Raw genomic sequence first — 25,828 nt, 5'->3', positions numbered from 1 at the left:
ATTACAAGAAGGAAACTAAAAACTGGCAGAGAAAGAAAGCCGGACAGTTTCTAGAAAGCAGGTGCTGTTAAAGGTGAGGTAAGAAACAGACCGACAGCAGGTCTACTGCGTGAAAAACTTTGTAAGGAGCATTTAGTCGTTCAGTCCCACACCCTATCTAATATAGCTGCCTCTCAACCTGGAGAGAAGACAGAAACACTAGGTTTTAACTTAGGGATCTCAAATTGAGGAGGAGGAGGGAATCAGATATTGCATAAAATCGGATCTTGTAAAATACAGTATACTTCACTCAGCTTCCAGACCTGTGGCAGACACTGCGGAGATCAGGAGATTATTTGGGGGAAACTTAACAGTGCAAAAGAAAAGACCCACTGAAGCCCCTCTCTGCAGGAAGAAACAAGAGTGGACAAGGCCCTGATGCCCCACCCTCAGGATTTCCAAGCAGCATTTTATTGCCCCTCAAAATCAAAACAAAAACTAGAAAGGGAAGTTTAAAGGAACAGAGGCAATGCATAGAGCAGAGAGTTCTCCCCTAAAAGTAATATTCTCAAGAAGCTACTGAACATGTGACCCAACAAAATAAGGAAGCAAAGGAATCGGAAGGCATGGAACCCAGAAAACAGTAGATATAATGTAGAAGCAGCGTGAAGAAAACTTCCAGATAATACTATTAGTCACCCTAGAAAGCAATAAGTTCAGAGAGGAAGAAAAGAGCAGCATTTAATTACTATAGCACTTCGAGAAATAATGGTGAGTGTACATGTTTGAAACACTTGGAATGAAAATTAAAGACTAATAAAAATGTATGTAATTTAAAAAAACGCAATCATTAACTCCAGGCAAAACAAATGGCTATAGGAGAAAGCAAATGTACTCAGCACAATTCTTAGTCCTTCAAAGAAAAAATGCTACAGGAGTCATCATAACATGAACCCCATCTTTAAATATCTTTAAATTCTTGTATATCTACTTTGAGAAGATAAGAGGAGGGCAAGTGAGTCTATAAGGAAGATCAATTTTCATTTACCCTATCAGGAAGACAAAAGAGAAAATCTAAAACTAGCAAACAGAGATACAGCATTACAAGTACATCATTAAAAATCAAGCAAATACCAAAGATACAAGTAAAAGAGTCTAAAGGAACCACCCCAGTGAATCAAGATCAGGAATGTGGGGGCAGCATGGAGGATGAAAGGGGATCAGTAGATCTTCTTCACATCCAGTTTTCTTTTCCCACCAGCTTTTGATTTATTCTTTGTAATGTAAGTTACAAAAGCAATGAAACCAGCACCCTGGAATTGGCAGTCTTCTGCAGTACAGTATAATTCAGACAGGAGGAAGAGTGTGCATGTGTGTTTTTACTATAATAGTTGTAATATTTGACTATTTTACTTTGTAAAGTGAATATTAAATTTTAGGAACAAAATTGCAATGAACAGCATCGGTTCCATAGAGCAGAAATCAATTCATTCTACCCATTCATCAGCTTTATTAAATACCTCCAATGGAGCCAGCTCCGGGAAAGAAACATTCCACAGTGTTATGGTGGGTGTTCTTTGACTTTCTATCTTTTTCTTGTTATCTAAAAAAAATAAATGTGAACTATGAAACTCGTTTTAATTAAGATCCATTAAAATTTCTCCCTTCAGGGTTACGAAGGGGTATTTGTGAACATGAAACTACCCTTAAATATCACTTATAAAAATAGGAAGGCTTAGAATCCTAGTTATACAAGAGCAAAACAGATTTCCATTATTCATTTAGCAAACATTTATTGCGGACTGCTCTTCTGGCTCCTTCACTTATATTGGGCAAATGTTTACACTCTGAGTGTCTTAGTTTCCTCCTTTGTAGAATCGGTGGCACCATCATCATCACCTCATTAATAGCATGGCATGGCACAGAAAAAATAGTCAGGTAAACTATGACTCATACTGTCATGAGACCATGAGCAGAGCCTGGGTTTGTCACTAGAGAACAAAATGATCAAGAGAAAAAAGTTTTGTGGTCACAAAAACACTAGTTAGAAAGGAAACCTGCCCTCCTATGTTCATTGCAGCACTACTTATAATAGCTAAGATATGGAAACAACCCAAAAGCCCCAATTAAAAGTTTGGCCTATATACACAACAGACGACTACTCTACAATCAAAAATGATAAACTCATGCCATTTGCAGCAACATGGATAGAAGGGATTATGCTCAGTGAAATAAGTCAGAAGGAAAAAGATAAATATCAGATGTGGATATGTGGAATATAGAGAAATATATGTGGAATATAGAGAAACAAAACAAAAGACAAAACTTGCAGGCTGACCAGGGAGAGGAGTCAAAACAGGGGAGTGAAGAACATAAGGGACTACTGGGGTGGTTCACGGGTGGAGCTGTGGTGATGGAGTACAGAGGGGCTACACCTGAGGGGAGAAACCAAATACTGTAAAAAATGAGCAATGACATAAATAAATAAAATAAATAAAAAATGAAAATAATTACATTTTGTGATCAAATGAGTGAGGGAAACAGGACATGCTTCTACTCCAATGGGGTGAGTCCACCCTCATGTTAGCATGTCGAGACGCCACACAACCCGTCAGTATAGAAAACTCACTTCAATGTTGCTTAATCCAGCATTTACCGAACTCATTTGGCCATGAAACTCTTTTCTATTCAAAAGGACCAATTGTCACAAAATTGACACATTCTGTGAGTTGAAGACAGTCAAGAAGAAGAAACTTTTATTCTTCCCTAATATTTCATAGCCATTTAAATTCCGTTTTTGTTTACTCCAATTGTTTTGGCCCTTTTGGAAGCCTCCAAATTTTTATGGCATGAAGACACTGTTAACAGAAAACTTCCTTAAATTATTTTTACTAAAAACACTATTAATTTTTGTGAAAAGGAATATAACGTGTCTTTTGAAGACGACTGTGCTCTGGAACCAAGAGAACACTACAATAGAGTTTTCAGAGCAAAAGTAAAATCCAGAGTAGATTCTCGACTCTTCAGCTTGGAAGAACACAGTGAGTCTGAGTAGCCTGGAGACGGGCACAGGTCGTGAGGTGAGGGTCTGCGTGACAGGCGACATCCTGAGCTTCATCGGGACGCCCTGTAAGCACGAGAGGCAGCACGCGTGTCTGCAGAGTCTCCCGGTGGAGGCTCGCATCCTCCATTCACCTGCCTTTTGAAAAGCTCATAAACAACTTCCAAGGTTTCTGAGACTGCTGTGGATTTCGCAGGAAGCAGAACTACATGCATGTGTCCAAACTAGAAAAGGTTCTAGGAAAGCACTGGGCGGAGAAAGCAGCCCTCACCTACTTGCAATAACTGCCTGAGAGACTCCGGTCCTCCCCACGTTGGCAAGCGTCCTGGAAGAGGCGGCCAGGGCGAGTCCCTGCCCACACCCCGCTCCTGCCCTACTGAACCGAAAGGCCCCACGTGGCTGTCACCTCCCTAAATAAGGCCTTTCCACGCTTGCACCCCTTTACCCTTCTTCCTAAAGGGAGAAACTGTCTCCCAGGGGTGGGGGGTTCTCTGCCAGGAGGCCCCCTTCTCCTCCCAGCTGTGTTTCTGCAGACTCGGCGCTCCTCTGGGTTTTCTAGATTACTCTCCCTGCACCCTGGACACCACCAGTTTCCTTGTCCCGGTGGGCCCCCTGGGTCTTAGGTCTTACTCCCGGCATGGTGATCATGCGCCAACCCAGCTGGTCAGGGCGGCCCGGTCCTCACCCTGCCGTGCCCTCCTTTCTGGGGCAGCACCCCTCCTGCCGGCCTCCCCCTACTTTCTGGGGCCCACACTCCTGCACCAGGTCCCGCCGCAGGTCCCCTTCATCGGGCCAGGCCACCTGGTTTCCTTCCTGCGGACTTCTGCTCTCTCTCCTCCCCGAAGGACCTGGGCTCACCTCGCAAGACCTCCTCAGAGAAGCCCCCGCACCGAGGCCACTGCCAGGTCCACAGGGAGTCCCCAAAGACATGCTGCGTACATGCACGAGTGAGCGAATGAATGACGTGTTCATCTATCTGGAGAGAAGAAACTGAAAAGAATGGCAGCTTTAGCCACGCTTTCTACGAAACAGCCCTGCACCTGAGGAAGCGTGGCGCAGTAGGCACGTCACCAAGTGTGAGAAAAGTGCTGCTGCCTGGTGAGAGAGCGGCCGAACGGGACCACTTCATGGTTCAAGGGAACAACTATCTTTGGGAGACCTCAAACCCCTTAGAGGTCTGCTAAGTGGGGCAAGGGCCGGGGGGCATGCCTGGGGGGACATAAATATTGACTAAAAGGAAGCCCCCCCAAGGGAAAGCACAAAGAGTAAAGGAGAATTTGGCTAAATGTCCAGGCCCCTCAGCCTGAAACAAGAACCTAGCACAGAAATATGATTTAAATATAAAAAAGTTTGTGAAAATCTGAAATGGACTGATATCAAAATTAAGAAAGTACAGCAAATCGCAGATCCAAAATATGGGGACTACAGTGGCAGGTTCTAGAAATAAAAGGCAAAGGACAAGAACAGGAAAACAACCCCTTTGGCTTCCCACATGTAAAGAATTTATTGTGATTCTCTCAAAATTTGACGGGGGGCGGGAGAGGGGGCCATTTGTTCGGTAATTGGTTTCTGAGGTTTTGCCATCATCTTCTGCCTTCTCCCTCGGTGCCCGGCCCTGAGCTCTGGTTGGTGGTGGCAAACACTGCTTCCTCCACCTGTCACACCTCAGGAGGACATTTAAAAAACGACCAATAATGATGTCCAATTGCAAACAAGAATGCCACCGGCTGCCCTCCCCATCTGGAGAGGCAGCTGCCACCCGACTGGACCTTGTGTTGCTTCAGTCTTGAACTTTCTCTTCTGTTCCCATAGAAATGCCCCTTGTGGCTCGCCCAAGGCAGGCTGACCTGTGGCCCCGCCCACCAGAAGGCCTCCAGAAATTGGACACACTGTGGAACAGGAAGGATCTACTCTCAGGACAGAGAGGCTCTAAGAAATGATGGGATGGGGCCTCCCGGGTGGCGCAGCGGTTGAGCGCTGGGTTGCGAAGCTGCCCGCAGCCTCTGCAGCGCCGGTTCGATCCCAGGCCGCCAGGGGAGGGTCCCACATGGCGCGCAGACCTCCCCTGCTGTGCCCGCTGCTCCCCTCAGCAGTGCACTTCGGTCCTTCTGCCTGCTCTGCTCCCCGCTCTGGCTCTGGTGAATCCTCTCACCCTCCCACACCTCTGACTATACCCAGTGCTTGTATAAATAAACAAATAAAACTTTATAAAAAAAAAAAAGAAAGAAAAGAAATGATGGGATGACTCAACTTCTGAACCGAGGAGCAGCTTGGGCCATTCTCATGGCGGGGCTGGGGGGAGAAAAATCCACCACACACGACATGTCTTTGGCAAGAGGAGGTTCTGAAGGCTGGGCGGAGGTTGCTCTTGATGATTCTGTCTAAACATCTCTTTATCTCTAATCCCTTTATCTCTTTTCCAGAGAGAAGGCAGAAGTACCTTTGACCCAATAAATGCCTTAACTGGATTTCCCCTTCCTTCCTCAACGCTCCTTATCCTAGCTGCGTAATTGAAGATGATATCTTAGAAACAAACCCGTGAAAGCTGCTCACAGAACTAAGGCCTTGGGGGTGGGGGGAGCAGCAGGTGGATGTGGTGGTGGCCTATGGGCACTTTGGTGGTGGGCGCACCATGGAGACTGCACCTCGTGGGGGCAGGGGGAGAGAATCCTATACTTACAATACACTAACAATCATGTAAACCAACGGTCCTTCGGTCATTTTAAAAAAGATGATGCCTGAAGCTACGTGGGCAAGTTTGTCATGCAGGGTCTCCCTTTGTAGACAGCAGGTATAGGTGCTATTATTAAATTTCTATATGGTTTTTTTCTCCTAAAAAGTTAGCAAACAATTACCAGCACCATAATGCCACTCCTTGATGGGAATCCGATTAGCAGACATCACTTATTTTTCTCCTGATCTCTAAGAATTTGTATCCTCAGGCCTCCCCTGGTGGCGCAGGCAGTTGAGTGCCGCGCTGTGAAGCTGTCTGCAGCCTCTTCAGTGCCGGTTCGATCCCAGCCGGCCGGCGAGGGTCCCACATGGCGTGGCAGACCTCTCCTGTCTCGCCCACTGCTCCCCTCAGCAGTGTATTTCATTGGTCTGCCTGTTCTGTTCCCCGCTCTGTCTCTGGTGAAACCTCTCACCCTCCCACGCATCTGGCCTGTACCCCAGTTCTTATATAAATAGGTGAATAAATCTTTAAAAAAATAATTTAAAAAAAGAAAAGAATTTGCATCCTCATTCCGGCACTGGGTAAGCTGGGAAGAAGAAAGAGCTAAGGGTCACTGACCATCACCCAAGTACCAGGGACAGCACTTCACATGTTCTCCCAACAGCAACCCAGTAGCTGGGTCTCATTCTCTCCATGTCGAGAATAAAGCATCACTAAGTGAATCCCTTGTCCAGAGGCCACACAGGCCCTAGAGAAAGAGCCCAAAACCACCCAGTGCCTGCTGGGTAACTGCTGATTTTTCTCCCCCCAGGGTATGCTGATCTCACTCACAGTGATATGAAGCTGGACCGGAACACACTGCCCCTGGGCACTGTGACAGGCTACGGGTCTGTGTAAGGGCCAATAATAAGTGAGCCACCTAGAAACAGTCCACCTATTGGCTTCTGCTCTTGAAAGAAAATAATTCTTCACATACGTATCAAGCTTTGCTCTCATCCTTCAAGGGAAGCTTGTGGATAACAACTTGGGCTAACACAGAATCAAGTCAGAAGCCGGCTAATTGGAACACAACACACAACAACTGCTGCCTTCATATGTTCACAGGTGGTGCTAGAACACGGAGGAGGGATCGCTGCTTGGAAGAAGCCCCAAAAATGCAACAGAGAAGGTGACAACTAAGGCCTCAGGAAAGAGTAGGAAGAGAAGCACTTGATGCAAAAACCAGAGCGCGTTCACTACAAGAACAGATTGAAGGTTTGCAGGGTACCAAAGGGCAAAGCAACGATCACTCTATGTCATCCTCACGCCAACCCAGTGAGATGCAACTACTATTATCTACAGATAGGGAAACAGAAGCACAAAGAAACTGAATAATGTACACAGTTAGTGGCAGAGTGGAGGTCTGTGTGTTACCAAACAGCCAAGACAATAGGGCATATGGGGGGGGGGTGTATTTTATGAGAAACAAAAGACAGGTCCGTGCCACAAACACACCTAACAAAGCACTAATACTGAGACTAACTGCCAAGATTACTTATCAAATTCTTGCGATGAGCTTGGCACTTTTCACATATATAGTCTCACTGAGTCCTCATACATCTCCATGAAAGGGAGAGGCGCATCACACTGCAATAAATGGGCACCATCTTCCCAGCTGCCACTTACATGCAGTCACGTTGGACTACAATTCCCAGCATGCCATGCTTGAATGGGGGTAGCTGGAAGGCACACGGTGAATATAGATATATATGTCTATACAGAAGGTGGAAGAAAGGAAGAAAGAGAGACACTTGGAGGAGACACATGGAAGAGAGACTCGTGTTGAGGCACATGGGGAGGCTGCTCCTGGTCCTTGGCAGAGACAAGGCAGCCATTATCTTGAAATCATGGTGGATTATAAGGTACATTTTTGAATTGTGGGTTTCTCCTTCTGTCCCAGCTCTCGACCTACCTATGCCCTGGCTAGTGGCTCCCTACTGGTAGGTACCTTAGACTTGGGGCCAGTTTTCCAGGCTCAGATGGCTCCTTCAGGCTCAGCCTGTTTGGCATTTGCCCACCAGGGGGTGGGAGTTTTACTGGGAAACTGTTATTTGAAATCCCCTTTTCTCTCTTTCTCACTAAACAAATGATTAAAAATCATTCCCACTAATAGTCTGCTTTCTTTGCCTCTATGCATGCAGATGGCCATACCCTTTTAGAATGAGCTCCTGAACAGTTTGGGGGGTCCCTGGACACCTATCAGTCCCTAACTTACATTCACAACAACAACCATCTCTGAAGCAGTTAGTCTTCCAATAGCCATTTTATAATCAAGGACAGGAAGGTTAAGAAAAGGTTTGACATTTGCTGAGGTCACATAGCAAACATATGCTAGACTCAGGCCTTGAAATCAAGTCCGTGACTAGACAGCCCACGCCTTGAACACTGTGCTATACATGGCAGGTCATCTGAAACCGCTCAAAAGCATCTGTTACCTGGGGTTCAGCTAATACATTATATTTATTTGTTTTAGAACAGCAGTTCTTGGGCCTCCCTGGTGGTGCAGCGGGTTGAGCGCAGTGCTGTGAAGCTGTCTGCAGTCTCTGCAGCACGGGTTCTATCCCGGCCGGCCGGCAAGGGTCCCACATGGTGTGGCAGACCTCTCCTGTCTTGCCCGCTGCTCCCCTCAGCAGTGTGTTTCGTCAGTCTGCCTGTTCTGTTCCCCACTCTGTCTCTGCTGAATCCTCTCACCCCACACCTCTAACCTGTACCCCAGCTCTTGTATAAATAAATAAATCTTTTAAAAAATAGCAGTTCTGCCAGGGAAACACTACTGTATCCTTTCCCAAATCATTTACCCTGCGTGCCCATTTACATAGAAAATATTTTAAATTGTTCCATTTAAAAAACTGTAATCCTAAGGGGGCAATGCAGCTACATTCAAAATGCATTATTCAGATTTAGAACATTAAGCGTGTCCTGACTGAATTTTTTTTTTAAGAACTTAAAGAAATATATTCTAAAAGTAGGAGAAGATGGCGATGAGGAGAGGGGAATCGATGTGCCTTTGCAAAATAAACCAAAGAGAAAAGCACATCCTGGAGGAGGACGAGAGAGCATGTCCAAAAGTCTTACGTCAGAACCTAAATTACAGGCTCCTTTATTCTTCCCTAAAATGATGTGCTTGGACTTGAGGGATATGAAACAACTTCGCTGAACCCTGCCAGCCAGTTTCCCTCAACCCTCTGCAACATTCTCAATCTCTCATCACCAAAAAACAAAAAAAAAACAAAAAACAAAAAAAATCTGAACCTTCTTTGAGTGCACAAAACTCCCAAGAAGTGCCACGGGTTCCATTTTTAATTGCAGGTCTACAGGTCCTCCGAGAAACTGGCCCACATCCCAAGCCACTTGTACACGACTAATTTTTGCTCAAAATACAGAAGCAACCTGGAGGTGAGCTATAAAATCTAAAGGACAAAATTACGATTCTGAACAAAGAAACCATTGTCATCAAAAAAAAAAAAATCAATCAGTAGCTTTGCTTTTGCTGTCTCCCCACCTGCAGGAGTCTCGCCAGCATTGTCACATCCTCTCCTCACCATGACCTCATGCTCACATGAGCTCTGCCTCCTGTCTCCCCGACCCCATGCCCCCAAATTCTGCAACTGGGATTCTCCTATAGCTTCCCTTTCTGGAGAAACTTTCAAAACACAAAAGGTCTCAGAGACGTAACTGACAAACACCTGTGCAGCCACCCTCCCAAAGGGACGATTGGTGAAGACTGTACGATCTTTTTCACAGAAGCAATAAAATCTTTCTGGAAGAGTCGATACATTCCTTGTCTCCAAACCAGTACATTTGCAGCACTTTACCCATGTCAACGCACACACAAATGACGTCCGGTATTCTCAGGTGCGTCATGAAAGACTGAATGAAAGAGTATCCTACTGAGCGTTCTTCCGGGCATGCATTCACCTCCTCTGCTGATATGCCCAGTGTCTAGCACAGGTCTGGGCATGGAAGCTGGTAGGTAAATATTTGTTAAATGAATCACAGATAGGGTGACAACAGGGCAGGGCCATAATTTGCTGAATAAATAAATTCTTCCAAATATTCCTTACTAGTAGATATCTTGATGTGCAAATGCAAATAGGGAGTTTATACTTAATTCACCCGTGCATTTTAAATGCATGTTCAATAAATACCTGATGAGTAATGAGATCATCCAAAGGTAGTATTTGAGAATTCACATATCAGTACCGTGCGGACTCTTCTGGCTATGCATGGATGCTCGCAGAAAGGCTTCCTTTCCAGGACGTGGTGGGCAGCTCCTGTCTCATTATGCACAACCGGGCCAAGATACTCGCTTTGCAAAAGGGCGAAGTCAATAAACAGTTGCTACTTCTTTCTGATTTAGTACTGTCAACTATATTCTGTGATGGAGTCTCTTACTTCTTGGGAAGGTTTTGCTTTCTGCTCTCTATGTACATGTCTGTCTGTCCGTGTGTCTATGTGTCTATCTATCTATCTATCGATCGATCGACCAATCAATCTATTATCTATCTATCATCTCTGCACTGTGGAGCATTTATGACATCACTGTAATTCTGGGGCTTTCCATGTCTGTCTTCTTCACACATAATAAAGGACAGCACTGTTTATACTGTTTATGTAGCTTGGAGTCCACCTAGCTCATTGTTCAGTTGTAGCTACAATGGAGTGGGTCTCCTGGGTAGATTTTTTTAAGTTCATAAAACCCAAAGAATGCTTTTGTGTTCCCATTTTGCCTCAGATATTTCTAATTCTTGATCACTTTATTTATGCTTTCATTGGGGAAAAAAAAATACCCTTAACACAAAAAATTCCTAACGCTCTTAAGCTGACAGATTAGTATACTGACACCCAAGTATCTATCAACCAGCTCTGGTAACTAACTCATTTTCATCCCTCTTCACAGGAACTGAAACTGGATATCACAGATGACATATTATAGGCAGGATTTAGTCAAGAAAAACTATGCAACAGTTGTTGGCCCGACATCAAAAAGATGTTTTCAGTTCAAATAAAATATTTTGCATTTTTAAACAATGACTCCCTGCTTTAAGTTTACAAACCATTGAACAACTAGTTACTGGTCCTGTTCATGAAGAGAATATTCTGGGCTGTCAAACATCACAAACACAAGGTCTTTCATTGTCCTATAATATCCTATACAATTAGTGCCAGTTAGATGATGAAATAATGTCAAAATGAAAGATCAGTGTTTCTTCCAGCCTAAACTTTCATGTGGAATAATGAATCTTACAAATTTGAAAGCTCTCAGTTTTTTTGTAGGACACTCTCAAAGCTGATCACTACCCAGGTTTACATATTTTCCTAGAAATTTTAACTGACTTTTGCCAGAATTGGAATTAAAGCCCCAACAATTAGAAGTACTGATAGGTTATGTTAATGGAGCCATCAAAGACAGAGCCTATTTCTTTATGAAATGAAAATATTTTAACAGGATAGTAAAAAGTGACTAATTTCAGATCCGCAAGAACTGCTTTCGAGAGAAAAGCACTAAAAATGAGAATTTTCTTTTAAGAAACAATTTCATGATAGAGAAAATCCTTGCAAACTTTACCTGTGCCCTCACTCAGACCTGTGCCAGTCTTAGGTTTCTACAAGGGGGCTGTCATTTGTTTCCTCAAGCTGAAACAGTAGTTGACTCATTTTACAAACAAGCAATTCCCCCCATCTTTTTGGAAGACCTAAAAAGTCATTTTACAAATGTAAATTGTGCAATATGGAATTGCCAGTTTTTTTTTTTTTTAAGAAAATGAAGACTATAATTGAAAAGGAGTCAGAAAACTAGAGGGCTTTGCATATAGGTTACAAAAATGAAGGCGGAAGAGCACGTGTCTCATCGATGAGTTCAGAAGAACTTGATGCCTCTCGGTGACTCTCCAGCAAGTGCAGGAGGCGAAGTCTAATCTGATGCAGTTGAGTCTTTCACGATTATCTAAGTTTTCTATTTTGTGGTTTCTTTTTCCAGCAAAATGTTTTGCACACATGTCATAGGTAGGTAGAAAAGTATTTTACAAATAGCTAACTAAAAGGAAATTAACAGGTTGATTGATCAATAGTAAATTAGATTGTGCCTTTGTTGACATGTCTACTCTCAGTGCCAAAGTTTATTTAACTGCTGGCTGCTGACCTGTTAACATCAAAATTACATAGATTGAGTCAAAATCAAAGATTCCTCTGCTGTTTACACATTAGGCATGAAGGCTAATTACTCACTAATCCTTGAGGGTTTTAAATGCTTTTGATGTACTAAATACCCCCGAGGACCATACATATTTTTTAATGGGTTGAGGACAGATCCTTCAACACACACGCAATCTAATAACGGAAGAGCAATATTATATCGCCAGGCGTGACGAAGTGACAACTGTCAACCAGGGACTCATTATGTCTCTTGTCAGAGAGAAATGTCTAATTCTCTCTCCAGCCATAGTTTATAATAAGAAATTCACAATCTATTGATTTATATTTCATTTCTGTGTACTGTCTGGAGGAGGGGCTTTTAATGCATAATATAGAAACATAATAGTATTAATTCCATGTACCACTTGCTCGTGAGTTATTATGTTATGTGGGAATCAGAAAGCAAAATTTTAAAACATTTTTTATGGGGTAGAAATTCATAAAAAGGAATACGTTTAGAATAAAGTATAAGATAAAAATTAGTGTAGTGAAGACTGGGAAATCCTTAAAGAAAACTAAAGGTTTTTCCCATTGCTGATTAGAGAGCCAATTCACTGTAACCAACTCAGAAAATGATACATGACCTCTCTCAGGCATCGTGCCCACAACCAGTTGGGTTGTCTTAGAGTTTCAAATCAGCAACATCTCTGAGAAGCTGGCTTTGGGGTGGCTGTGGTGATATAAAGCAGTATTGTGCAAAAATCAGTGTGGAGCATAAATAAGGGGACCCAACCTAGCTCCCACATTTGAGGGGCTGTGCAGTACCCAGCATGTACACACTTCCCCTTAGTAATTGGGTGATTTAAGAATAAGACAGTATTTTTTAAATTGCTACCATGTTGTTAAAATATCACTTAATATTTAGCCACTTAAACCTATTTAATGAGTAAACAGAACAAGGGGATTTCTTTTCCCTCCAGTATCTCATGAAACATCACTGAGGCATGAGTACCATATATCCACAAAGTCAAGGAATCAGGGGTTGATCTCAAGAAATGATAAAAATACACATCTTCAAATAAGGGAACAGGGTAATTATGATTACAACTGACATATCTAACAGACTGTTCAGAATTTTCAGGAATATCCCATCTCTTCCCCACATCATCTGCAGATGAGGAAGGATGCAGAGAAATTAAGAAACATGGTTCAGGACACAAGGCAAGGGGAATACAGGACCTTGAACTCCAATCCAGAACTGTGTACCCCAAAGTCTACCCTAGCTCACATCCCTCCAGCAACCTCGACAGCAGGTTAGAGATAACACTCAAGAGATGCTCAGCAACTATGAAAAAAATCTGTTACCATCTGCAGTGGATTGGGTGGTGGCCCCCAAAAGGCGATATCTAACTCCCACCCCCCAGAACTAGTAAATGTGTCCTTATTTAGAAAAAAAGTCTTTGTAGATGAGATTAAGCCAAGGACCTTGAGATGAGAAGATGACCCTGGATTCACTGGGTGGATCCTAAGTCCAGTGACAAGGAGACAGAAGACAGAAGTGAAGAAGACACAGAGAAGAAAGTCATGTAGTGACAGAGGCAGAGATGGGAGGGATATGGCCACAAGCAAGAGACACTTGGGAGTGACAAGAAGCCAGAAGAGGCATCGACAGATCTACCCTAGAGTCTGAAGGGAGAGAAGCCCTGCCAATACCCTGATCTCAGACTTCAGGTCTCCAGAACCATGAGACAATAAATTTCCATGGTTGTAGGCTACCTAATTTATGGGACTTTGCTATAACAGCCCTTGGAAGCGAATATTCCATCCTTAGGTCCAAGTTACCAAATAATTAGAAATCCAAAATTACCTGGTTAACTAGCTTTGACAAGTCCAAAATCTGAAAATAATCTTGCATCCAGTAAGATGACTCTCTTGATCTATGTTATCACACTGCTCTCATTTTTAAAATAATTTACCAAAGCTAAAAAGTGTTTATAATCAGTTGGCATTTTAAAGACAGGCATTTGTAAGGAGAGCTGATATAAATAAGTGATATTTCAAGTTCAAGAATAGAAAATGTATTTCCAAACAATCGTCCTAAAAATAATTGGCCAAGATAAGGTTGCATTATGGAAACCAAATCTATCCCACACCAAAGTTTGAAAGAATGAACTTTGAGAATAAATTCGATTCTTAATATAAAACTAAGGATGGGAAAAGGACTTGAAAGAAAATGCTGTGTATTTCTTTATAAAGAACAGGAAGAAAATGGTCGGGACCCTAAATGTCACAGGGAAATCACGAGATACAAGCATTCATTAAAACTCCTAAAAGACAGGCTTATGAGTCAAACAGTTGCTTGTTTCCTCAGCTTCACTTGCCAGTGCTTCTCAGACGACCCACAGCAAAGAAAACTTTTATAAAATAAAAAAAAAAATGGATTCCTGGGGGTAGGATAAACAAAAGCGCAAACCCCAATTCCCGAATTCTTTTTTTTTCCAAATATTTTTATTGCAAGTAGATACATAATTACATTTCAATAAATATAATCAGGATATACAGGGAAATAAAAAATAAATAAAATTTGGGAAAAAAGAAATAAAAATTGGGAAGTAAAAAGTAAAAATTGGGGGAAAAGAAGACTCCGTACCACATGTTGCTCATTGAAAGTGCCTTTTTGACATCAAGTTAGAGAAATTCGATCCCATTTGTAATTTTTGTCTTTTTGTAATTGTGATGAAACAGCTTTTATGAGAGAAATGCCTGGATGCAAACTTGAACAAACTAAAGATATCAATAAAGTTTTAATTTGGCAAATGGGCTGGCTTCTCGCATGATCATGAACCTGCTCATTTATCCTGGCTGGAAGGCAAGGCCACTGGCAGGGATAATGCCTGTCCAAGGGCTTCTGTATTTGTTTTGGTAATGGTCAGTCATGGTAGAAAAACCAGTCTCCCAAAAAAAAAAAAAAAAACATGTTAAAAGGAATAGAAGAAGATTTTAAAACAATTTCAGCAAGCGTGGCGTTTCTTTCAACTTTTACTCAAAATAAAGTCAGGGAGACTGTATTTTCAAAATTCACATCTTTAATCCTTCACCAGTCATCATTGTAAAGTCAGCTAAGTTTAAAGCATTAGAGATTGAATCAACCTAAAGTTGATACTGTTGATATAGCTGAAGACATAATTGGGAATGGCTTTGCTTAAGCAGCACATGTAATCTTATTGCAATTCAAGTGATGACTTAAAAATATCTGCAAAAAAAAAAAAAAGGCAGGGGGTGTTTTTCAGATTTCCAGATTTTACAACAGAAACTTATCTTCAAATGGGGGTGTGTGGTGGTGAGGGCCTAGCCTGCAGCCCATGGGAGGGCTGGGCCCAGGTAGACAGTCCAGGACTCACAAGCCTGCCCCTTGCTGAGATGCTGGGTGCCATCTGCTTTTAAATGCCTCCTCTTAATTTGTTATAAATATCTCAGACTTGAGTATGTATTATGGACAATCAAAAATCGATACACAATGAATATACACATCTCCATGACTCAAGAGATAAGTACGTGGGGGAACAAGATCTGCAGTGAACAACACTGCTGTATACTTAAAAATACGCCACAAGGGCAGGCCCTAAGTTAGCAATCTTACCGCACACACAATAAAAGAGGGCAGGAGGAAACGTGGAGTGATGATATTTTCCCAACTTAGATTTCAAATCCAATAGGCATATAACTCACAAACCATGGAGTAAAATCTACACGGCGGTAAGAGACGAGACCAAGTATGGGGCAGCCGCGACGAACACCATCTTCAGTTCTGCCCTCAAAAGATTTGCTTGTATCTCAGTTTTTGGGGGGTATAATTGACTTGCCTCTCAGTTTCTTAGGGCAAGCCTTCATGGTCTGTGCACCAGTTGCCTCAACCTAGGCCACCACTCCTAAGCAGGAACCGCAGGAAAAGGCAGCCAGAAGGTTCAGCGCACACAGCTTCCTCTGTGCCGGGAGGCAGGCAGGAAGGCCTGTTCTCCAAACAGAAACTTCTTCTTCACGTCTGATGAAAAATTTATTACAGCCTTTCAAGAAAGCCACATCTAAATGGGGAATTGAAATTCACTAGGAAAATACGGGATGAAGCATTTTTTAGAATGACAGGTTTTTATCTCGTGGATGTCTATATGAGATAAGCATCATGTATGTTAAATAGTTTCAATGTGTTTGGGATTTCTCCTTGCATGTTGCTAAGCTGTCTCTCAGACGGCGTGTGACATGGGGAAGGAAAGACCCCGGGAACGTCCGAGAGGCGGGATGGAGGGTCCTGCCCCCTGCCGGGGAGGCTTCGCTGTGGGTCAAGGTAGCCGCACACGGCTCTGCAGGCACAAGAAGATCGGCCCTGTGAGCCCAAGCTACCTCTGACTCCTTCCCACCTCACTTACCACGTCTGTTTCAAAGTCTGTGAAAATCAGTGAGAATGCCTTTGGGAAGAAAACCCATCATTCTCAAAGATAGCGCTCCTCTGGCCACCCAATTGCATCTGCAAATGTTTCAGGAGTTGTTCATTTGCACAAAACTCTTCTCAATCACGAGTTGCACGTGGAGCTACGGGGACGGAGCATTTGCAAGTGGTTACAGCGGATAACGTCGCATGAAGTTAGGGAATCACTGAGACCACAGCTCTAGGAACGCGGCAGGCTGGCGATTCTAAATATTTGAGAATTTCATGCATCTAGAGTCCTTCTTTAAATACATAAATTTTGTTTAGGGCGCGATGCACTCGGGAGCATTCTGAGCATCTCATTATCTACTTTTTTCACGCATTTCCCACTTTTAAATCACCTTTCTTACACAAAGGAAGAAAAAGAAAAACACAAAATATGAAAAGACTCACAATAAAATGAAAGCTACTCTATTCAATCAACTCATGATTCACTGGGGAGGGGCAAACAGACAGAGAGAGCATGAAGAATCCCTACAGGAGAGAGAGCAGCGGAGCGAATCCATCACTGGGGCAGACAAAGCGGAGCAGCACCCCAGGATCAGACTGACGAGAAGCAAGCGGCCCCCAGCGGGATGGATGAAAAGTCCCATGGGGTCGGCGCTGAGGGTCTCCAGGGGGGAGGACAGTAGTTGCCCAGGCAGGAGGAAGACTCGGAAGCCCCCCCGTTTAAATTTTATTAGCAGCCGGCTGCCCTAAGGGAGTGGGATTAGGAGTGGTGAGGGTTTCAAGAATTTTAGTCCCATGTGCATTGTTTGAAGTTCCCACCGCAAAGGATTTCTTATGTAATTTGACCAAAACAAACAAAAAAAATCCCACCAAAGAATGTTTTTGAATTATAAAATCTCAAGCTGAAATGCAGAGGGTTTGTTTCAACAAAAATCAGGGTGCTTCAGTGTATATAATGTACCATACACTGCTTTTCTTTCTTAAAAATTAAGGGCAATTTTTTCCACCTAATTATTCCTCTTACAGCCCCCTTCCTTGCAATGCAAAGGGATGTATTCTAAATCTCTGCAGGAGAAACTAGCTGTTACGAAGGGCATCCCGGGTCCCAGGCACAACGTCAGTTACTTTAATATATTATTGTCCTATTAATTCCCATAATAACCCTCCACATGGAAATAAGTCATGGTGTTTACATGTGGAGGAACACACTGAGAGTTGCAAAGGATTTTTCCAGATCGCACAGCTCCCAAGTGCCACAGCTGAGTTTGCTCTGCCTTCCCTGCAGCACCAAACAGCGGTGCCCTTCCGAGCCTGCTTCAGACCATTCACCCCGCCTTCTGCGCCTCTCTGTCCCTCAGTTTCCCTTCCATTTTTTCTGTACAGGGAGACAGATTTCTTCACCAATTTAATTCTCTAGGGAGCTTGTTCCAAATGCTGCTTTTGCCCCAAGGGAACGGACCCTAGACAAAACTTCCGACGGCTGTTTTGCATCTTCACACTGGTCTGCAGAGTGAGGAGACCCCGTCTTAGAGGAGTTTCCCACACTGGGAGCTGACTGTTTTGCCACCACTTGAGAGGCCACCACTAGTCAAGGCTCCAGGGCCACTGGAGGTCCTGGGGACACCAGCAGATCCCCAGGGCAAGGCATCCCTATGGGTTCCTGCACATATAATAATTATTTATAATTATTGACTCTACATAGAAAGCTGCAGCTATTCCGCTCGGTTTCAACAAATGCTGAATTTTCTAGGATCCACACTGAACATCGAAGAAACTTTGCTATGTTTGAAATGGGGCCTGAGTCACTCCTCACTTCAGAAATCTATGCCCTCAGGCCCACATGGTAGTTGTTTGAGCCACCCCAGTAGATGGTTGGATCAGCCAGGGAAGGTGCAGGTGTCCAGCAACTTCAAGAACCTTCCATCCAGCTGTTTACATACTAAAATACACATTATTCTATCATACATTACATTCGTCTTGCCCTTACAGTCAGGTGACAGTGACTTTTTTGAAATGATGGATGTAGATATATTTCTGGGGAGAAAAAGTAGCATCACCAAGTGGCTATAGAAAGGGAGGTCTAAGAAAGCTAAGAAGGCTGAGAACTGCTTCTCTAAATCAAGGAATGGCGGAATAAAAGGCTAAGGCTATTTGTTTTCATTAGCTCTGTCACTAACTACGAGCTAACTGGATACTTCAGTAAAGGAGATAGAAATGGAAGTTAGACTATATAAAAAGAAAGATGAAATACAGACAGACTGAGTAAAAGAGGCCTATGTGCTTAATTAAATCCAGGAGCTGAATTAAGTCACTTTCTGATTTGAGATAAAGAGGGTTGAGCAGAGCATTCGGGAGAGAGGCCAGAAATCAGTCAGTTAAATAGCATCTTTATATTTATATTTGAATCTTTAACTAGGTAGGAATCAGATTTGCATTTCTTGTTGTATCCAGCACTACCTCTTTTCTGTCAATTCTGAAACACCCTAACTTTTCTACTTCGATTCTTTCTCCATTTTTTCCTTTATCTCATTTTTAAAATCATGTTCTACGTAAACATCTCCCTGAGGCATGGCAAATCCTTTGTGGGGAGGGCAGGGATAGGGGATAAGGGCAAGTATAAATAATAAATGCTTTTCAAAACATCAGACACTACAATGTTAACTACCACATTGGAAACTGAAAGAGTAATAACTAAGTCAGACACCGTGTACTTTCATACAAACCTCCTCTGCATTTTTGCACAGATTTTTATGTAATCACTTTAATTTCAGTAAGATTAAACACGCTCCAGAAAAGTAAACATCCCCAATTATGTCTTTGCCACATCTACAGTACCAAATCTCAACCTTCTCAATCTCCAATAAAATACATGGGAGAAAGGAACGATATCTGTATCTGCCCACAAATTCAGATAAATGGTGGCTGTAACCCCGGCTATCTGCTTCTGAAAATACCCAGGAGCTTAAGGAGAAATCTTGATATGGATGCACATGAAAAGTGTAAATGTTAGGATTTCATAAACACAAAGCATTCAGAAAGCATTGTCTTACTTTACATGTTCGTAGTCATTTAGGATGCAAACCTGCCTCTTGCCAACTTCATATGTATATTTGAAAGATAAATGGAAAAATATAGGCCGTCTCTTTAGAACAAGCGCTTTATAAATACGAGGTATTTTTGAAGTAGTATCTGCACGAGGCTATAAATACTGCTCACGGAGGAGCTCTCCATGCGGGACATTTCTTTAGTTCTAAAGCTGCAGAAACGCCCACACCTTCCCCGGTGCTGACAGGCACTCCGGCAACACTGTGGGGAGCTGGGTTCCCCATTTCAGAGCCAAATCTGAATTGCTTCAAGAGAACAGGCGTCCTACTTGTCATAGAACTCAGAAGAGGAACTAGATGATTCCAGATTGAGATGCCATCCCTGGAGTGAAAGGAGGCAAACCCATGTGTTCAAGACCTTCATGGGAAATTAGATCAGGAAGGACATAAGTACATAGCAGCTGGTCTCGGCCAGCACGGGTGACAGAGCAGCTGTGTGAGCACAGCCACCTTCTCAGGCCGGGGTCCTGGACTGAGCCTCGCCTTTTGGCTTCCACAATGCAAATGCTGATTACATCTTTCCAGATCAGAAATCTTCCATGACTCCGTGATGACTGCCTCTTGAGTAACATGCAAATTCCTCAACCCTGGAGTTAGGTAGACATGTGTCTCTGTGGGGCTGGAGGCTTGCAGCTATGCCTGCTCTTCTGGCGTATTTATTGATAACGCCCCTCTGCCTGGCCTGGTGTTCCAGCTTTGGTGATACAATCCATGGTTACCCTAGCTGCAAAGTCCCTCCTGATCTGCCTCTGCTCCAGCTTCTCCTTCCCCTGCACATTATCATCCAGACTCGGAGGATTCCTTCTAGCGCCTTTCTTACCCAACAGTTTGTGGACTCGGAAAGAACAGGAGGCTGTGTCAGCCTCCCCAGCCACCTTGCACCTAATCCACACAGACACCAGATATCACTGCAGAAACCTACAGAAGAGAGTCCTGCGTAGGCAGGCGCATGATGGTGAGCACCCTGGAGATGACCCATGAAGATCTTCCAAGAAATTAAAAGCAAAGTCATTCAGCAAGGTCTTGGGTTTCACACAATCATTTCAACAACAAACTCTGATTTCTAGAGGAGTTTTTTTAAGGGCTACTTTGATACTAACAGACACTTTCATGATTCCCCCTCCCCCAAGAAATGTCTATGATGGCCTAGGTGCTTCCTCTTTGATCTGAAGACATCTGTGGAAGCTGCACTGGTGCCCGGGACATCACGCAAGGATAAGAAACCTGCTGTCACCTGGATCCGTAGCTGCATCAGGTACTCACAAATACCAATCAGTACCATTTTAAAAATGGCTTCTTCCTCAAAAAAAAAAAAAAAAAAATGAACTATAGCTTCGTATTATTCCATTAAGCTTTAAAAATTCATATGGAAAAACCAATTTCCTTCTTTAAAACAAGTTATGCAACTAGGAGAGTGAGTAGTGATTTTTCTAGATGCACAAAAACAATCCAGGAGCAGCGAACAGAACGCCAACCAGATACATTAACTGCGACCTCATCCATGCCAAGGCCCTGCCCCAGAGTTACAAATGGTCTTTTTGGGGGCGTACATGTGGGAGTAGCTGTAAGAGGGGACAGTGATGAATCCTTAGCAGGAGTTTCTTCATTCAATTGACTTTAATGCCTACAAAAGAAGAACCTGGTGTGATCACCAGCCAGAGATTCCATCACTTTCTCAGTTCCAATTAGTAAACTTGAAATACGCTCAACAATCAATTGGTTGATGATATAAATGACACCTCGGAATTACCTGGAGGCATGCCAATGAGCCGACACGTGTGCACGCACAGAGTATAGACACCTACGACTTCCAAAAGCATCCAACCAAGATCACTCTCTTCCTTGAATTCCTAAACACATGTACCTAAATATGGACTAGATGGCTAATGTCACCACAGCATGGAAAAGTAGCATTTGGCTTAATTATAGCTCATCCCTGAGGTCAGAGAAGGGCACCACATTCCTGTGGCCTCATGTGTCAACATGGTCACCAGGAACGCAAGACGTGAACACAGCGCTACATTTTCAAAGTTTGAAGTGACCTCCTTTCATCTTGAGCGCGGGTGCGCAGGAAACGTCAGGCAGCAGTGACAGGGATGCACCTGTTCTCAAGAAGGCTGCAGAGGCTCAAGCCACATTTGGTATTTTTCGCTGTTTCTTCTCTGGATGGGCAAGTGCTGTCCCAGACATCATTTCCTTTCCATTCTGATCAGCAAAAGGAGTGGCTGCTGCTCTTTTCAGAGAGCACCCACGCTTTCAACCCCTCCCCCCTCAGAGACATTGAGAATAGACCCCCGGAGGCGCCGGGCTGGGCGCTGGGGACAGGCAGGACACCGATCAGGACGGGCACCTCGGCAAGATGACCACTTTGTTCCCGCCCTCCCTTCTGATCACCCATTAGTAACTAAAATCCCTGGTGGATCGCTGAGCCTCCAGCGCGCCACGACATCCTCTCCGTTATATTCCCCCCAAAGCACAAATTTCTCAAGAATCTTGAGCCTCACCTTCATCCTCTCTTTCCTGTGTGTGTTTTATTATTGTTTCCCGTGACCCAGGAGCTTAGCTTCTGCAAAGCAGTGCCGCAAGGGAGGGGGCTCTGAGCACTGAATGCAGCACAAACGGGGGGCCACCCAGATGCCAAAACACCCCACGGTGGGCACCACACCCCTTCCGAGCCCAGGGAAAAGAAGCAAATGCACTTAACGCGGAGGCACCAACTACAGAGGAATCTGCTGGAGCGACGCTGTCACAAAGCTGAGAAGCCAACGATGAGCAAACAAAGCAAAGGAGAACCAGGACCAGGACCAGAACGCGCGGTGGCCCCGGAGTAAACCCTCAATGGCGGCGGCAGAGAATCAGACCTGGGCGCGCGGGCCCATCCCAGCCTCGCAAGACGACCCGTCACGTGGAGAGCAAGGAGCCAGCCAGGCTCGCCTGGACCCCGGGTGGGAGGCCTGTGCCCCACAGAGCTGCGGGCTCACTTACCTGCAGGAGGCAGGGTGTCTGCTCCGGAGAGCTGAGAACAGCTGATGCAGCTCCTCGCAGATGCGGAGCCGGGTAAGTCCCAGAAAGGGCAGGACAAGGCAGTAATTAGGATGTCACCCCAGCACACACGCACACTCCTACCTCCTATCAAAATCATCCGCTGGCACCCTCATGCCTATTAAGTCCTAATTGCTACTTCCAGATCAGTAGCACGTGCCCTGGAAAAGCATCACGTCGATCCCGCAAAGCCAATCTATTTTAAACACACTATTTAAAACTGCTCCCTATAGGTCAGGGGCATTAAAATCACTGACAGATGAATTTTTCCTCACTCTAAAAAAAAAAAAAGGAAAAAGTTGTGTAAAATAAAGCAAGGGTCACTTTTAGAGACCCAACACTGCTGACTGCTGGACTGAGATCATACGTTTATTCTTCACAGTAACTACTGACAGCTACTGAGCACAAACTACGTGCCAGACACTATTCTTATAGAACCATGAGAATAGTGCCTGGCACATAGTTTCTTAATATCTTAATAAAGATATTGAATACCCAGAAAGCCCTCATGAAGTGCATTAGGATCCCATTTACACATGGGACACAGAGCGGCCAGGCACTTGGGCCAGGTTGAACAGTGGGTTACGTGCAGAAAGGGCATGTAAAAGGCACCCATTTTCCAAATCTGGGCCTGCTGGCTCTAGCTGGCGCTGGCTCTGCTTTCAGAAAAGCAACCGAAAATTCAGTTGCTGTGTGTGTGAAGAATGCAGAGCTGAACAGGAAAATGTCAGGGTCCATGAAAGCACAGCAATTGGTCTGGACGCCCATGAGGAGCCGCCATCTTGGTGCACTAACTACTTTCTTTTTCGTGAAGAGCACATGGATACTTTACTCTGCCTTTTACAAATCTGGTTAAAAACACCACTTGCTGAGACAGTAACCAAAACGCAGAGACATCCTACTGAATGGGAGAAAATATCTGCACACCACACAACTGCTAAGGGGCTGATATCAAAGATCTACAAAGAGCTTACAAAACTCAACAAAAACAACAACAGAAAGCAAATAACCCAGTCAAAAAATGGGCAGAAAAGCTAAAAAGACACTTCTCCAAAGAAGAAATGCAAATGGCCAACAGGTATATGAAAAAATGCTCAGCATGACCTATAATCAGGGAAATGCAAATCAAAACAGATGCGATACCACCTCACACCTGTGAGATTGGCCCATATTAAAGAAAAAAAAAAAAACTGGCAACAACCAATGCTGGCAAGGATGTGGAGAAAAGGAATCCTGTTACACTGCTGGTGGGGATGCACACTGGTCCAGCCACCACGGAATGCTGTGTAGAGGATCCTCAAAATACTAAAAATGGAACTACCATAAGATCCAGTAATTCTACTCCTAGGAGGCTGCCAAAGGACACAAGGACATTAACCCAAAAGGAAACCTGAACATCTATGTTTATTGCACCTGCCAAGATATCGAAACAGCCTAAAAACCCCAAAGCAGATGAATGGATGAAGCAGTGGTCTACATACACAGTGGAATACTACTCCCGGGTCAAAAAAAGATAAACTCATGGCATTTTCAGCAACACAGATGGAGCTGGGAGGGATTATGCTAAGCAAAATGAGCCAGAAAGAAAAAGAAAAATATCGGATGGTCTCACTTACAGGTGGCATACAGGGACACCCAACAAAGGGTCAGGAAACAGACAAAACTTGCAGGCTGACCCTAGACCTGAGGCTCACAGCAGGGAAGGGGCAGGGAGAGCATCGAAAGAGAAGAGACTGTGGTGGCGGGTCACGGATGCTGTGGTGGTGGGAAAACTATGGGGTCTACACCTGAGGGGAGAAATCAAATATTATACAAAACTGAACAATGATGTAAGAAAAGAAAAACTTACATTAAATTAAAAAAAAAAAAAAAAAAAACACCACCACTACTTGCTGGCTTCTAATTCTAAACTGGAAGAAGAAGCACGAAAGACTCCCCTAAGGAATCTCCGGTCTGGACTTGAACCCCAGCTCTGCATTCATCGGCCAGGTGCGAGTCACCCTCAGATTCCTTATCAGTCAATTGAGATAATAACAGCACAGACCTCCCAGGATTGATGGTTGTGCTAAGGAATCGGCACCAACAGGTCCTCAGTTAATGAGGGGCCCTCAGTTAATGAGGGGCATTATCTTCACGGATTCTCAAACAGTGTTTGGGGGATACTTGTTTATCATTGTGAAGGTTCACCTTGAAGTTTTTACTTATCTTTAAACTTCTATTACTTATTTCTTTTTTATTTTGAATATCTTAAATTTCAAGCAATTTTTGCTTCTTGACTATTTTATTATCTTAAATATTTATTGTTTTATTTAAAGAAAAAGATCTGAAACATTTTTAAGAACACAGATTCATCCTCCCACATATTAAAATATCACTTTCACTTGAAATCCACCAATTTGAAGTTTGGGGATTATGGCATAGAACCAGGTCGAAGGTCATCTTTATTTTAGCTAATACAAAAAAGTGTCCTAAATAGGGTTTGGGGGGCCATATCAATTACGGAAGAAAGAAAAAAAACCTGTTTTTAAAAACAAAAGGAGTAATCTTACACGGTAACAATTGATATGCTAATTATAAATAATTTATCCATTCATTAGAGAGCCTGAAGACATGAAAGTAATGACTCCATTTCATTAAACATTCTATAAAATTTAAATCTTTCACTTATTTAGACAAGCCTTCCTCCTAATTATCCCAAATTAGTGCAATTCTAGTTATATTTATTACATTGTCTAGTGGAACATTATATACACAGCAAGTCCCATCTGACAATGGCCTAATTACATGATCAATTTTTCTTGACTAGAGAGCTAGAAAAGAGCATGATAGTCCTTAAGAAAATTCTTACTGATAATACTCATATTTGAGTTCTTCTTCAGCCAACTGTAAAAGTGATTCTGTTTCTGGGTACCCAGTGGAAGGATGAGTCATCAACTCCAGAGTGACATGCACCTCAGTGCTGACTGTAGCATCATTCACAATAGCTAAGTCAAGGAAGCAACCTAAGTGCCCACTGACAGAGGCTGGATCAAGCGGAGACCGTGTCTATATACAGTGGCGGGCCTATTCCGCTGCACTTCAGATTAAAAACGTTGCCATGTGCAGCAAAATGGAAGGCACTCGGGATGATGCGAAGTGAAATTAGAAAGATCAAGATAAATAGTGGATGATCTCACCTGCATGTGCAATATAAGGGCACTAAGTGGATAAATGGATACAAACAAAATAAAAATAAACTGATGGACACTGAGAACTGACATAAGGTCACCAAAGGTGGACAGGATGGAGGCAGGGAGTTGGTGCCAAGGTAGAGAGGGCATCATGGAAGGCGGTGGTTATTTTATGTTGTTCTACATCTGAAA

General features: G+C 43.5%; 1 protein-coding gene across 3 annotated transcripts in view; it reads right to left on the bottom strand.

Annotated features, from left to right (window-relative positions):
- Positions 1-25,828, bottom strand: part of STOX2 (storkhead box 2) — a 97,394-nt gene that overhangs the window by 53,648 nt on the left and 17,918 nt on the right. The window contains exon 1 of one of the 3 annotated variants that reach the window (XM_037526493.2): positions 1,500-5,020. The exons of the other annotated variants lie outside the window; for them this stretch is intronic. The gene's annotated coding sequence lies outside the window, so the exon portion shown is untranslated. Of the gene's footprint in view, positions 1-1,499; positions 5,021-25,828 lie in introns of those variants that run through there. 3 annotated transcript variants of the gene reach the window in all.

Source organism: Talpa occidentalis, unplaced genomic scaffold, assembly GCF_014898055.3.
Source record: "Talpa occidentalis isolate TD23 unplaced genomic scaffold, MPIMG_talOcc4v2.1 talOcc4.4, whole genome shotgun sequence".
In the NCBI taxonomy this organism is placed as follows: domain Eukaryota; kingdom Metazoa; phylum Chordata; class Mammalia; order Eulipotyphla; family Talpidae; genus Talpa; species Talpa occidentalis.
This window is presented reverse-complemented; position numbering and strand designations above follow the sequence as displayed.